A 16,156-nucleotide genomic window follows, 5' to 3' on the forward strand; every position below is an offset into this window, starting at 1 on the left:
TTATAAAAATAAATAATAATATAATAATAATAAGATGATTAACAAACTAATTTTATTACATTAATCATTTTTAATACAGCATGAAAAAACTTCTTAAACAAAATAGACAAATGGTTGTTGCATGATAAAGCAATTAAATTTAAAATTTTATAAACTAGAACTACTATTAAAAAAAGATCGTCATTCCAATTACTATATATTATGTGGTATATATATTATTTAGTGTTTATATATAGTGTGTCTATTATATATAGAATATGCATAAACTTTCCATATAATAAAATGGTGTACATTTATTATAGAGTGTTTTCTTATTTTATATATCTAGTTGGAATATATATTTCCATTTGTCAAAATTTTATGGATGTGACATACCAAATAGGATTGCTACCTTGGTATTCCTTGATTAGAGAATTTTTTTTCGTAGGGTGAATCCCAAATTTCCCAAATTATATAGTACTAGTACAATATTAGTAGTACTCCATCTGTCCCACAAAGTTTATCCCATTTTATCATTTTAATCAGTCTCATAAAGTTTGTCCCACTTAGAATCTACCAAAAATAGATACGAAGTAGTTTTAAATACACATCTCAATCTCCTCAACATGGGACCCTCATTCCACTATACACATCCATTTAAGGTGTCCACAATATGAAGACCATGCCCAAGCCTAAGCCACAAAAACTTAGCCAAGGCCAAGAAAACTTGTCCAGGGCCACAAAAAAACTTGTCCACCCTAATAGTGGACAAGCTCAAGCCACAAATTTATATATTTTTTCAATTCTTGGTATAATTTAAATTAGTTAGAGTGCAAATTATCGGACTATAATAATTAGAAATAAGCATAATTTAATAAAAAAAAATTATATCTTCGTTGTATTACAAGAACGGGAAAATCTTCGTCGAGAGGAATGGGTATATTTATAGGAAATAAATAAGAAAAAAAATTGAAACTTAGGCTGAGCTGCTGCTCGCGAGCCGCGGCCAGGCCAACTACTCGGCGCGCCCATGTTCCCCCCTGCGCCGCGGCCCTGCTTGTCCTCCACTATAGGGAGCCGCGGCCCGACCAAACCCCTGCCCGGGAGCCGCAGTTTCCTATGTGGACACTCTTAATACAAAGTCAAATAATTACTTAAAACCCGCGTCAGATCAAATTGAGATAAACTTTGTGAAACAAAGGAAGTACTATATAATTTGCACATACATGACTAATCAAAGTCCGGTGATATTTTCCACTCGTAGAAATAAAACTGTAAACAAATAATAGTTTAGATTACACAATAAGGTTCGTTTTCAATAGCGAAATTATTCTTTATTTAAAGGATATATCTAATTCAATAAAAATCACAAGAAAAAAAAAACAAATCAATGAATTAGGCGTAACTTATTTTTGTTTGGCTTTTCAAAAAGTCAATTATGTCTCATTAATCTTGTGATCTTTTCTAGAGTGAGAAAAAAAACCGGAAACTGAATATCCGAACCGAACCAAATCGAAATTTTGAAATTCGGTTCAGTTTTTTTCGGTTTTTCGGTTCGATTCTGTTTTGAAAACACCAATATAATGATCTAATGATTCAGCATATTAATTTACACGTATTTGACAGTATTTTTCACGAACCATTTAATAGTATACTTTTATGTGGATGTTCGGTTTATTAGACAAATAATCATAATTAGATGTAATCTAATATGAGCGGTGAGGTTATTTTAGTTGAAGAATTGACTATAACTAGTTATCATATGATTATTCATCCAAGATTGAGTTGTGAGATTAAATTTCATGATTTAAATACAATACATATTTAATCTTGACATATAATCTTGCAAATCGAACAATCTCCACGTGTATTACTTATTGAAAAGAAAAAACTCTTGGTACTCCTTATGCAACCTAAGTTAATTTTTTTATGCGTTTAGTTTTTATGATCGATAAAAATAGATACTCGGCTATTTGTAATCTTATTTCTAGGACTTCTTTAATCCCATCTTATGCGTTTAGTTTTCATAATTACTAAATTAAAGGGAAATTGGTCCATAAAATCATAAACTTTACCTAAAATTTGATATTTCTCACAAACTTTAAAATTAAAATTAATATCACAAACTTTGCACTTTGCTTGGTATTTCCCACGGCATGTCTATTACTTCCTTCGTCCCACCACAAGTGATCAACTTTCCATTTTGAGTTGTCCCATCAAAAGTGATGAATTTCTTTTTTTAGCTAAAAACAAAATTTCAACCATCTATTACTTTATTCTCTCTCTTACTTTATTTTCTACTTTATTCTCTCTTTATCTTTCTTATTTTTTCATCTCTCATACTTTACTCTCTCCACTGTAACTCAATATATATCATTTTCTTAATTTCTGTGTCCAAAAGAAATCCATCACTTGTAATGGGACGGAGTGAGTACTATATTTGATGAACTTACGAGGCATTTTTATCATACTTGACACAATTAAATCAATGTGGTTTTCAACGTAACTTTTTTATCATATATGCTATAAACTTAAAAAAATGGTTTAAAATATAATAAAACGTATCACGATTGCCTAAGCAAAATAATAGTTTGATGAAAATATCTTATTTGAGTGAGTTTGAGAAATACCAAACAAATGCAAAGTTTGTGATATTATAGACCAATTTTATAGTTCATCCGAAATTCCAAATTTTAGACAATATTCATGATTTTAAAGATCAATAATCCTAAATTACACTAAAATACAAAAAATGGATTCGAAAATTATACTACTATGATAGAGAACTGGACTTGACTGCAAAGACGTGGAAATTCAGCACTCGTTAATGATGGGATAGCATGAGTCACTATTTCACTGGGAGTTCACAGCCACATGCATGTGCATGGGCGGATGCAGAAAATTTTTCTTGTAAGAGCTTCATTGCGCACATATTTTATATAGTCAATATATATAATTTTCTCTACTTAAGTGTCATTTTTCATTAATCGTACTTCAATTATATTTTTTCTTTATTTTTTTGTCACTTTATTATTTTTAAAGAGTAGGAATGTATTTTATGGACGGAAAATACAATCAACAAAACTATAGATGTACATAGATATTTTACAGTACATTAAACTAGTATACCATATATCTAACGTAAAGAATGAAACAAATCATCAGCATGCTTCTAATTTGGAGGTTTTTAACTTGAAGAAGAATAAGTTTAATTTAAAGTAGTCCTGTAATTATCTTTAACTTCTAGTAATTAAAAAAAGGTTAGTTTCTAAAAAGATACTCGTCTCTATAAAAATTTTGAAGTTATAAAAAATTCTCTGTCTACGCTTTACACTTATAGTCTATACTCTACACTTATATAGCCTTAAAAAGTGCTAGTAGTCTGCTATCTATAGTAAATAGGACTAGTAATATTATATTACTAATATTCAATACTCTTCTTCGTTTCAAGTTTTCAACATACAACTGTCATTGTTGTTTCTTTAAGCATTTTCAGATACTCAAACTCAGCCTTTTTCTTTTATTTATACTCGACGATTTAGTCTTTAGTCGGTTATTTTAGTAAGGGCTATAGATGGCTTTTGAAAATTTCAAAAATTGTACTAATGGAAAAAAAATGAAAAATTACGTTTGGAAATGACTTAAGCCCCACCCTTTGCCTTAGTGGGTCTGCGTGTCCGCCCCTGACTACAGGCATCACATCTAAATTCCAACTATTTAATTATTTATTACTGTATTACTAGTAGTAGTATAAAATTTCCTTCAAAACAATAAAAAATAGTCCAATACTAATAATTTATCGTTAAGGAACATGAAAAAGTTAACTTTTATCGTTAAGAAAAATTTACTTGCTGCAATTAAAATTATAAAATATTTGTAGTTATAGTAGGGAGACAACCATGATTATTAAAGGAAGGAACATCAAACACGATGAACAACACGAATCCACAGTTCGCTCTCAATTTTCGAACCTCGCAGGTATATGGGAACTCTAAACCACTCACAAAATTTAAATTTTAAAAACTAGACAAGCTTAATCCACATCAAACACCTAATAAATCATGACGTTTCTTCCCTGTTGAGGAAAATTAAATACTTTAGGATTTAGGGATATTAAAATGTATACTACTCTTGTTTAATAAAATATTATTTTTATTAAATACTAGTAGGATATATTAATTTCATTAATTATGAATTCAAAATGTAACTAATGCAGTCTTTATTCACCGGGTATTAATCTATGCAAAACTTTATTTAAATATAGAAACGCAAAACAAAATCATACGAAAGACATTTTTAGGTCATTGTTAGTTTATATTTAGGCAATTTTAACAAAGCATGACCTAAAATGTTCTTAACATGACATCAAACCCGAATTTTATAATATAACCTAAAACTATTTAATAATGACATTCCGTGTTTTTGGTTAATTATTGACTATTAGATCACCTAATCCTAGGGCCAAGATTTGGGCTGCGTTTGGATCTATCTCCCCTTTATTCATCACCGTATCTATTTGTTTTACTATGCCATTTTCGAACAAATTATAAGTATGAATTTGTGAATATATATATATATATATATATATATATATATAGGGGAGCGTTATTCTTCTTTTCACATCTTAGATCCTTTTTCCTTCTTAATATTACGCGTTAGATCTAAGGCATCAACAGATCAGATTGATTCTATAAAACTGGTTCCGTGTTGCATTATAGAAGGTGGTTGTATGCATTACAGGGTTATTATTGACATTTGACGGAAAAGTAACTGCCACATTTTGGTATCTGCGAATAATGCACCACATGGTCACGAGTAATGTATATAATTGACTATATAATGCACAATATGTGAACTGCAATGCATACGAATAAGATGTACCATGTTATGATGTTGGACACACGTTTCTTGTTTCCCCTAAGGGTTTAATAAGCTTAGGGGCTAGGGTATAGTACGTAGACACGTATGTAATCTTCACATGGTAACGAGTAATGGATATAATTGACTATATAATGCACAATTTGTGAACTGCAATGCATACGAACAAGATGTGCTGTGTTATGATGTTTGACACACGTTTCTTGTTTCCCCTAAGGGTTTAATAAGCTTAGGGGCTAGGGTATAGTACGTACGCATTAATAACAAATTATAAAATGATACGAATAATTCACCAAATTGTCACGAGTAATGGATGCTATTAACTATATAATGCACAATATGTGAACTGCAATGCATACGAATAAGATGTACCATGTTATGATGTTTGACACACGTTTCTTGTTTCCCCTAAGGGTTTAATAAGCTTAGGGGCTAGGGTATAGTACGTAGACATTACTAACAAATTGTTGTTATTGGAATATACGTATGTGCATTATTTGGTTTATGTAGTGCATTATGTAGTTGTTAATTGTCATTATCTCAGTATATTATGCATTATTAGAGGTATTGTGTATATGGATTAATCAACGGATTGAAGATTACATACGTGCATTTAGTAATGTCTACGTACTATACCCTAGCCCCTAAGCTTATTAAACCCTTAGGGGAAACAAGAAACGTGTGTCAAACATCATAACATGGTACATCTTATTCTTATGCATTGCAGTTCACATATTGTGCATTATATAGTTAATAACATCCATTACTTGTGACAATTTGGTGAATTATTCGTATCGTTTTATAATTTGTTATTAATGCGTACGTACTATACCCTAGCCCCTAAGCTTATTAAAACCTTAGGGGAAACAAGAAACGTGTGTCAAACATCATAACACAGCACATCTTGTTCGTATGCATTGCAGTTCACAAATTGTGCATTATATAGTCAATTATATCCATTACTCGTTACCATGTGAAGATTACATACATGTCTACGTACTATACCCTAGCCCCTAAGCTTATTAAACCCTTAGGGAAATAAGAAACGTGTGTCAAACATCATAACACAGCACATATTGTTCGTATGCATTGCAGTTCACATATTGTGCATTATATAGGCAATTATATGCATTACTCGTGACCATGTGGTGCATTATTCGTAGCGGTTTCCAGCCATTATTAGATTACTATTGTACCCTCATAATGCACAAAATAGGACAAATAATGCAACACGGGATTAATTACCCAATGTTGATCTTGACCGTCCATTTCTCTAATCTAATGGCTGATATTAAGAAGGAAAAAGGAGGAAATATAGGAAAAGGAAATGAATACATCCATATATATATATATATATATATATGGGAGCGTTATTCTCCTTTTCACATCTTAGATCCTTTTTCCTTCTTAATATTACGCGTTAGATCTAAGGCATCAACGGATCAGATTGATTCTATAAAACTGGTTCCGTGTTGCATTATAGAAGGTGGTTGTATGCATTACAGGGTTATTATTGACATTTGACGGAAAAGTAACTGCCACATTTTGGTATCTGCGAATAATGCACCACATGGTCACGAGTAATGCATATAATTGACTATATAATGCACAATATGTGAACTGCAATGCATACGAATAAGATGTACCATGTTATGATGTTTGGACACACGTTTCTTGTTTCCCCTAAGGGTTTAATAAGCTTAGGGGCTAGGGTATAGTACGTAGACACGTATGTAATCTTCACATGGTAACGAGTAATGGATATAATTGACTATATAATGCACAATTTGTGAACTGCAATGCATACGAACAAGATGTGCTGTGTTATGATGTTTGACACACGTTTCTTGTTTCCCCTAAGGGTTTAATAAGCTTAGGGGCTAGGGTATAGTACGTACGCATTAATAACAAATTATAAAACGATACGAATAATTCACCAAATTGTCACGAGTAATGGATGTTATTAACTATATAATGCACAATATGTGAACTGCAATGCATACGAATAAGATGTACCATGTTATGATGTTTGACACGCGTTTCTTGTTTCCCCTAAGGGTTTAATAAGCTTAGGGGCTAGGGTATAGTAGGTTACGTAGACATTACTAACAAATTGTTGTTATTGGAATATACGTATGTGCATAATTTGGTTTAGGTAGTGCATTATGTAGCTGTTAATTGTCATTATCTCGGTATATTATGCATTATTAGAGGTATTGTGTATATGGGTTAATCAACGGATTGAAGATTACATACGTGCATTTAGTAATGTCTACGTACTATACCCTAGCCCCTAAGCTTATTAAACCCTTAGGGGAAACAAGAAACGTGTGTCAAACATCATAACATGGTACATCTTATTCGTATGCATTGCAGTTCACATATTGTGCATTATATAGTTAATAACATCCATTACTCGTGACAATTTGGTGAATTATTCGTATCGTTTATAATTTGTTATTAATGCGTACGTACTATACCCTAGCCCCTAAGCTTATTAAACCCTTAGGGGAAACAAGAAACGTGTGTCAAACATCATAACACAGCACATCTTGTTCGTATGCATTGCAGTTCACAAATTGTGCATTATATAGTCAATTATATCCATTACTCGTTACCATGTGAAGATTACATACGTGTCTACGTACTATACCCTAGCCCCTAAGCTTATTAAACCCTTAGGGGAAACAAGAAACGTGTGTCCAAACATCATAACATGGTACATCTTATTCGTATGAATTGCAGTTAACATATTGTGCATTATATAGTCAATTATATGCATTACTCGTGACCATGTGGTGCATTATTCGTAGCGGTTTCCAGCCATTATTAGATTACTATTGTACCCTCATAATGCACAAAATAGGACAAATAATGCAACACGGGATTAATTACCCAATGTTGATCTTGATTGTCCATTTCTCTAATCTAATGGCTGATATTAAGAAGGAAAAAGGAGAAAATATAGGAAAAGGAAATGAATACATCCCTATATATATATATATATATAGGGGTGCATTATAATGATAACCCCAATTTCCGTAATAACCCTATAACTAAATTTGGACCACACATTTTTAAAATCACGTGGTCTAGATTCAAACTTAGTTTTCCTTCATAAAAAAGGCGCAGATGGTAAATATGTCATTTCGCTCATTTAATTTCTGAATTTTGCTCATGATAAAATTTACGTATCCAAATTTCGCTCATTTAAATACGTAAAATCTTATTTCCCATGATATAAAGATATATGAGGTTCAGTTACACGTATGTATGTATGTATATGGCGTCCGAGTCTTTTATATTGATGTGGATTGGTTGTGGACTAGATTCAACATGTATAGAGTAAATTGAATTGTGTTTTGACAGTCTGCATAATCGTGTGGATGCATAATAAATTCTTGTCTGTTATCATTTTATCAGTCAAAAGTATCATTTTATCAACTCAGAGTATCATTCTATCCGTCAAAACTATCATTCTATGCAATAAGCCTAACATATATCATTTTATCAGTCAAAAGTATCATTTTATCAACTTAGAGTATCATTCTATCTGGCAAAACTATCATTCAATGCAATAAACCTAACATATATCATTTTATCAGTCAAAAGTATCATTTTATCAACTCAGAGTATCATTCTATCCGGCAAAACTATCATTCTATGCAATAAACCTAACATATATAATTTTATCATTTTATCAGTCAAAAGTATCATTTCATCAGTCAAAAGTATCATTCTATGCAATAAACCTAACATATATCATTTTATCATTTTATCAGTCAAAAGTATCAATTTATCAACTTAGAGTATCATTCTATCCGGCAAAACTATCATTCTATGTAATAAACCTAACATATATCATTTTATCAGTCAAAAATATCATTTTATCAACTCAGAGTACCATTCTATCTGACAAAACTATCATTCTATGCAATAAACCTAACATATATCATTTTACGTGATATTTGGCGAAATTCAGAAATTAAATGAGGGAAATGACATATTTACCCCCGCACTTTTTTTATGAAGTAAATCTAAGTTTGAATCTGAACCACAAGATTAGAAAATATATGTGGTTCAGATTTGGTTATATGGTTATTACGATATTTAGGGGTTATCATATGATCACAACTATATATATATATATATATATATATATATATATGGTTTTGATCTATGTAAAACTAGATTTAAATACAGAAACGCAGAACAATATCATACGTAGGGCACTTTTAGGTCATAGTTATTTAACTTTTAGGTCATGCTAACAAAGCATGACCTAAAATGATCTTAGCATGACATTAAACTCAAATATTATAATATGACCTATAATTACTTAATTATGACCTTCCGTATTTTTAGTTAATTATTGACCATTAGATCATCTAATCCTAGGGCCATGATTTGGGCGGCATTTCTAGATTTAAATGCATTTATATTTTGATTATCTCCATATATATATATATAGTATATAAAAAACTATCTCGTGGCGTGTAGATAAGTCTTTGCTTAAAATTTGGTTTTATATGTTTATTTTTCAATTTCTTTTATTTTTATCACAGCAGAAACTTGAAATCAACTAATAATATAATTATTAATTATTATCGGTCCTGTACCATACTAGTACATAACCTCTGAACTCAAATTTTACTAATTGACGATTAAACTACTTATCATAAAACGATCACTGGTATATATATGTAATTGCACACATTAATTATATATTAATATAGTATATCATGGTATGTTAGATTAGCATTGTGAAATAGTATTAATAATTTCTAAGAGCAAATCAAGATTTCAATTATTAGTTTATTAATATAATTATTTGCTCCATTTGTCTGAAAACATGAATATTTGACATTAAATCCAATTCTTTGATTGAGGTACTGTACTACAAGTTTTATTCGTACGTTTAGGCGGTTCATCATATTTCTATGATGATGTGTGCAATGATTTTAATAAAAATGTTTTGGTCAATAAATATATTATTGCACGAAATTATATACGGAGTAGTAATTTTTTATACTACTATTATAAGAATTAAAATAAATAAATAGAAAGATAATGAAAGGTAATGTTATTGGCAGGATTTCCAACTATCATCTTTCAGAGTCAGTAATATATGATCAGGGTAGTCAGAAAATGGCTTCATAAACTATTGAACTATTGAAGGACAGTCAGTACATATTTCTGACCAATATTCTCGAAGTAGTAAATCAACGATAATTATATGGTATGTCTGCTTCAATATTGTGGTAGGAACAGTCTATAGAGGTCGAATTACTATCATTTAGTTGTAATTCAACCCTGAACCATCTATAATAATATTATCTGATTTCACTAAACTAAAGTAATTTGAGATTTACTCCGACAACTATGTATCACGACGAACATAAAAATCAGTTCCCATGATATCATGCCTTGAAAATCAAGTCTGGATATTATATTTAAAGATGGAATCGCAAACATGTAACTATAACAGGGGAATCAACTTCTTACTGACCATTTTGATATTAAAGAGATAAATTTACTATAAATTGATTATTAATACTCTTTCATCCCACAAAGTTTATCACAATTTGGTCCGGCGCAGGTTTAATGAAATTGTTTAACTTTATATTAAATGAAGGTGTGTAGTGAAATAAAGATCCCAAATTGAGGAGATTGAATGATGTATTTAATGTCTATTTTTGATAAGATTCCAAGTGGAACAAGCTTTGTGAGAAAGAAGAAAATGGTAAAATGAGACAAATTTTGTGGGACGGAGGGAGCAGTGGCAGACACACAGCCAAGGGAGGAAGGGCTTAAGCCCTCCCTAAATTATATTTTTTTATATTTTGTACTTAAATTTTTTTCAAAATGTCTGAAAAAATGTCTTTAGCTCTCACCAAACTACTGTATCTGAAGTCTACAATGTAAAAAAATGGCTGTAGTTACCGCTTGAAGAAGAAGATGAGATAACCAAGGCTAATTAAATTAATAATAATAGTAAAATTTACAAATGTCAAGTCCCCTACCTATAGGCTACACCCACATCACGTGTTCTACATTTATTAGTACGTTTTAGTGTTTTACAAATGTTTAATTGTTGCACTATAATTTAGAAATATTAGTCCCTCCGTCCTAATTAAGTTGAGACAAAACTTTAGGATATGGAGATTAAGGAATTATGTTGAAAAGTAAGAGATAAGGAATAAAGTAAGAAATATAAATGAAGAGTAAAGTAGATTATGGAATAAAGTAAGACTGATTGGATATTTTATTTTTTGTTAAAAAATGAAATGACTCAACTTAGCTAGGACATCTGAGGAATACGACTCAACTTAGTTGGGACTAAGGGAGTACATGTTTTCACTACTCTTATTAAATACAGTAAGTTCAAATATTTATCTTTTGATTCATTAGTCATTTTAAAATTTTGATAACCTTTTTATCATATATTATATTATTAATGACGTGGATTCCATCCACTATAACTAATACTATTTCAACTAGTTTATCAATTTATGTTTCATACTATATCAATTTCACTATAAAACTCGTGTCGCTGCAGAAATCTCTATTTTTAAATGACGAAAGAAGTATATACCCCCCCTCTCCCTAAAGAATATGCAATTTAGATTCGGCATGTGTTTTAATGCAAAATTAGTAAAGTAAGAGAGATATAGAAACAAAAAATAAATAAAGTATTGTTAATGGAGAATCGGTCCCACCTCATTAGAGAGAAAAATGTTTCCAAAATTAGAAAGTGTACATTCTTGTGGGACGGACTAAAAAGGAAATAGTACATATTCTTATGGGACGAAATAAGTATTAACTAGAAAAATTTACTGTACAACCCCTCCCATAAAATATTTATGGGTCCGCCACTGGGAGGGAGTACTAATTTTCATGAATGACCAAAAATTAAAATTCTAGATTATTTTTTGTGAACACAGTAGTATTGGAGTATATAAATGTTTAAACCATTGAGGCTTTGTGGTTCTCACCAACCATAACCTATGTCTATGAAGGCTTTGTGGAACACAAATAATTGGAGAGAGAAAAATGTTTGCATTGATCATATACCTAAAGAGCTTAATTTCTCATTGGAGAGAGCAACTCAACTGTAGTTCCAATTTCTTCAACCTCAATCATTCGTACCAATTGCTTCAACCACAATCATTACATTCACTGAATAATCCTTGGATGTTAATTTAAGCATGGCTCATGATGAATAGGGTTGGACATTAATTTCAACGCAGTGCATTGCTTCATGCAAATATATACTTAGTACTATATTTTATTTTCATTTAGGTGTGAAATGATGTGTGCGTATGTCAGTATGTGAGAGTTTAAGGATTATATCTACAATATTTACTATTTATCGAGACGTCATATACCACTTACGGAAAAAAATAATTACAAGATACAAACTATAAAACAAAAACAAAGCAAATCTAAGACTAGAACCAATATAAGATAAAAGAAAAAACTATTGAGGCTCAATTATAGCATGAAGATGGAGGCTTTTAGTGACACATTTTTTTTTTATCAAAAATCTCAAAGAAAGAAAAGTGACAAAACCACCAAATATCAACACCGGACCTCAAACCTTAGATCTAGCCATGAACCGGTAGCCACTACCACGACCATACCTACACCACATTGGAACACCGAACAATCAATTAGAACCTCTCATACTATTAAAGATGGGTCACATGTATTGGGTCTTAAATATTGGGCCACTATATATATGGGCCGCAACATATCACAAGAGCACATGCTTTTTTTTCCCTCTCAATTTCACAAGTATTATTATACTCCCTCCTCCCAATTAAATTGGATCAAAAATTAAGAAATTGTGTTGAACGAGTTAAATGAAAATAAGTAAAATAAGAGAGGGGAATGAGTAGGATAGATAAGAGAGAGTGTAGTAGGTGATGAAATAAAGTAAGAGCGACTAGATGTTTATTTTTTTTTAAAAAAAATGAATGACTCAATTTTGTTAGGATGTTCCCAAAAGGAATACGACTCAACTTAGTTAATAAGGAGAGAGTACTATATATGCATGGCTTATTGTCATTTACCATTGAAAATAGACAATTAAAACAAAGGCTTTCCTGAATAAATTTATTTAATCTTTCCATCTCTATTTTAGCCCATGTACTATTTTAAATTACTAATTAAATGGATCGATTTTCATCCTATGCAATTTTTTAAAATAGAAAAAATCGCTATTTATGTCCAAGCACTTGATCGATTATCAAGAAAAATGCTTTGAATAGTTCATCAACTATCCCAAATCAGCAAATTTGGTCCGTAACATTTTATAATATCTTTTAAGGTCCATCAACTATAAGTTAATATCAATTCAAAACTTTTTGGCTATTTCCAATATTTTCATGACCAAAATACCCTTTAGGCCAATGAGGGCAATTCAATCTATTTACCCTCTCATTTTCATTAAAGTATATAATTTTGGATAGTTGATGTACCAAAAAAGATGTTCCCTCTAATTTTAATTTCAAAATAAAAATATCTTAATAATATTAATATTCTATTACTATTAATTATTTACATTTAGTTTTACTTATTCATAATATTTTAAATCATTGTACTATATTTAATATTAATAGTGAAATAACTTAGATATAAATAAATATAAACATTATACTTATACAATATTTATATATAAAAGTAGTTCAATTTATTAGATGGAATATTAATTTTTCAATCTTAAAGCTATACATAGACTATGATATTTTTAAGTGCAATATAAAATTGATGATTAAAAATAAATTAAAATTTATTAACATACATAGAATCTTAAATAATTCAAAGAGCTGAGTTTTATTTTATCTACTCTTATTTAGTAATTGTAGTCTAAAAAATAGTTGAAATTATCAACAATCCATTTAAGAGCATTAGCAATGGGGCGCCCTAAGGCGCGCTACGTCAGCAGTTTTATCCTCCTACCTCCCCACCTGCAGTGGGGCGCCCTAAGGCGCGCCTTAAGGTGCGCCACATCATCATTTTATTGTTTTGTTTAATTAATTTAACTGTTTTCAAATAACAAGTAACGAGTAAATAAAAAACGGTCTAAATAACAAACAGCGAAGTTTTAATAAAAAAAAGTTACATCATTGAACTAATAAAAAAAAACTAAGTCGGACCAATTCCCAACTTCCGACGCAGCTCATCGAGTAACGCCCGAAGATATTCGGCTTCGTCGGGGTCGGTACACTTCTTGAGGGCCCTGTGCGTCTGCAACATCGTCCTTGCCATCGACGTTGTTGCTAACGACTCAAACGCGGTGGCCGTCTTGGTCGGGAGCTCTACCGGGACCGGAGCTTGGGTTGCAGCGGTCGACGATGAGGTCGCGGTCGCCTTCCCCTTGGCCTTCGCAGCCTTGACGCCGGGAGGACACCGGAAGGACACCGGTGTGCCGGAACTCCCTTCATCCACGTACGTCCAGTTGAGGTCCACCGGGTGACTGCCGCTGCTCGTGTAGTCACCAACTTCGGTGACCTTCGCCCTCTTCGACGCACCAGTGTGCAGAATTCCACCTTGGAACTTCTGCTTCTCCCTCAAGAGCGCCCAGATGGCCTCGTGCTTGAAATCGCCGAACATCGACCCGTACGACAACATCGCTTTAGTGCGCACGTCGCTCGCGCTCTCGCCGCTCACCTGTGACCGCGTGAACTTCTCGAACTCCACCGCGTACAAGTTCACTTGCTTCTTGACTTGATCCCAGTGCTTGCGGAGTTGCTCACGCTTGCGCTTGTACGCGGTCGGCGGCTTGACCGAATTGTAGAGGTCCGCGACGCGTTCCCAGTACGCGATCTGTCGCTGGTTGTTCGCGAATATCGGATCTTCCGATATATCTACCCAACACCGGGCCAAAGTGAGAGTTTCGTCGTCGTTGTAGTTCATACGGTCGGGGGCGTACTCATCGCAATCACCGGGAGGCGGCAACTTCTGCGCCCGCTGCCGGTTTCGCTTCTTTCTGGCTGGGGCGGAAGAGGTCGCGGCGGGGTCGGGATCGGCCGCTGCGGTTGGGCGGTGCGGAGACGGAACCGCGTGCCATCGTCCGCGGTCGATCGTCCGCGACCTCCACAATGGGGCGGACGATGGCGCGGACGATGACCATCGTCCGCGACAGCCGCAATGGGGCGGACGATGGCGCGGACGATGACCATCGTCCGCGCTATCCTCCGCGACCGAAGTATAAGGTGCGACTATCGTCCGCGCCCTATGGCGCGCTCCCGCAATGGGTGCGGACGATGGATGGCGCGGACGATGCGCGCCATCGAGCGTGCCATCGTCCGCCCATTGCGGATGCTCTAATAAAAAAGACAATAACATTCTTAGTTGAATACATGATTAATTTAAATCTATGATTGTTTAATTAAATAAAAAATCAATAGTTGCTATCAATTGTTTAGTATCACAATGTCGCGTCTTAATATTAGCATTAGGGAATTTACAACATCATGAACATTGTTCATAGTTCTCATATTTATTCCCTTGACTATTCGTAAATCATATTTTTTTACTTTATTAAATTTTTTATTTCAGTGTAATATATATTATATATTATGATTAATTTAAATTTTCAGCTTAATAAAATTACGAGAATCATTAAAATAAAATATTTATCTTAGGTTTATCTAAATAATTGAGAATGTAACCATATAAAAGTATTAACTAGCACTAGAAAGTAATATCATAATATTCAAATAAGGTATGATACATATTCATAATAATAGTATAAGATCTATTAAACTTAATCCCAAATAAATTAGAAGAAAGAAAAAAATGGATGAATAAATAGCCTTAAGGGTACTTTGGCCATGAAAATATTGGAAATAACAAAAAAGTAGTTGAATTGATATTAACTTATTGTTAATGGACCTCAAAAGATATTATGAAATGTTGCGGACCAAATTTGCTCATTTGAGATAGTTGATATACTAAAAAAGACGTTCCCTCAAACAAATTTGAGATAATTGATATACTAAAAAAGACGTTCCCTCAAACAAAGCTAGGAGTATTACACATTACCAATTATAATCAAGTAAATAGCTTAGTTATTGAAGAACCGACATGAACGGTTCGAACCCGGGCGAACCCGGTTCGAACCCGGGCGAAGCCATTTTTTTCATTTAATTTTTAAAACCTGACCCGACCGATCAGGTCCCACTAACCGAAACCTACGTCTCCACCAATAAGATATCACTATTCGTATCACTAACTCAATTTCTATTGGTCTATAATTCCACGTCATCGCCTCTACCGATGAAATATAGCT

The sequence above is a fragment of the Salvia splendens genome, chromosome 8, assembly GCF_004379255.2.
Source record: "Salvia splendens isolate huo1 chromosome 8, SspV2, whole genome shotgun sequence".
NCBI classification, from domain to species: domain Eukaryota; kingdom Viridiplantae; phylum Streptophyta; class Magnoliopsida; order Lamiales; family Lamiaceae; genus Salvia; species Salvia splendens.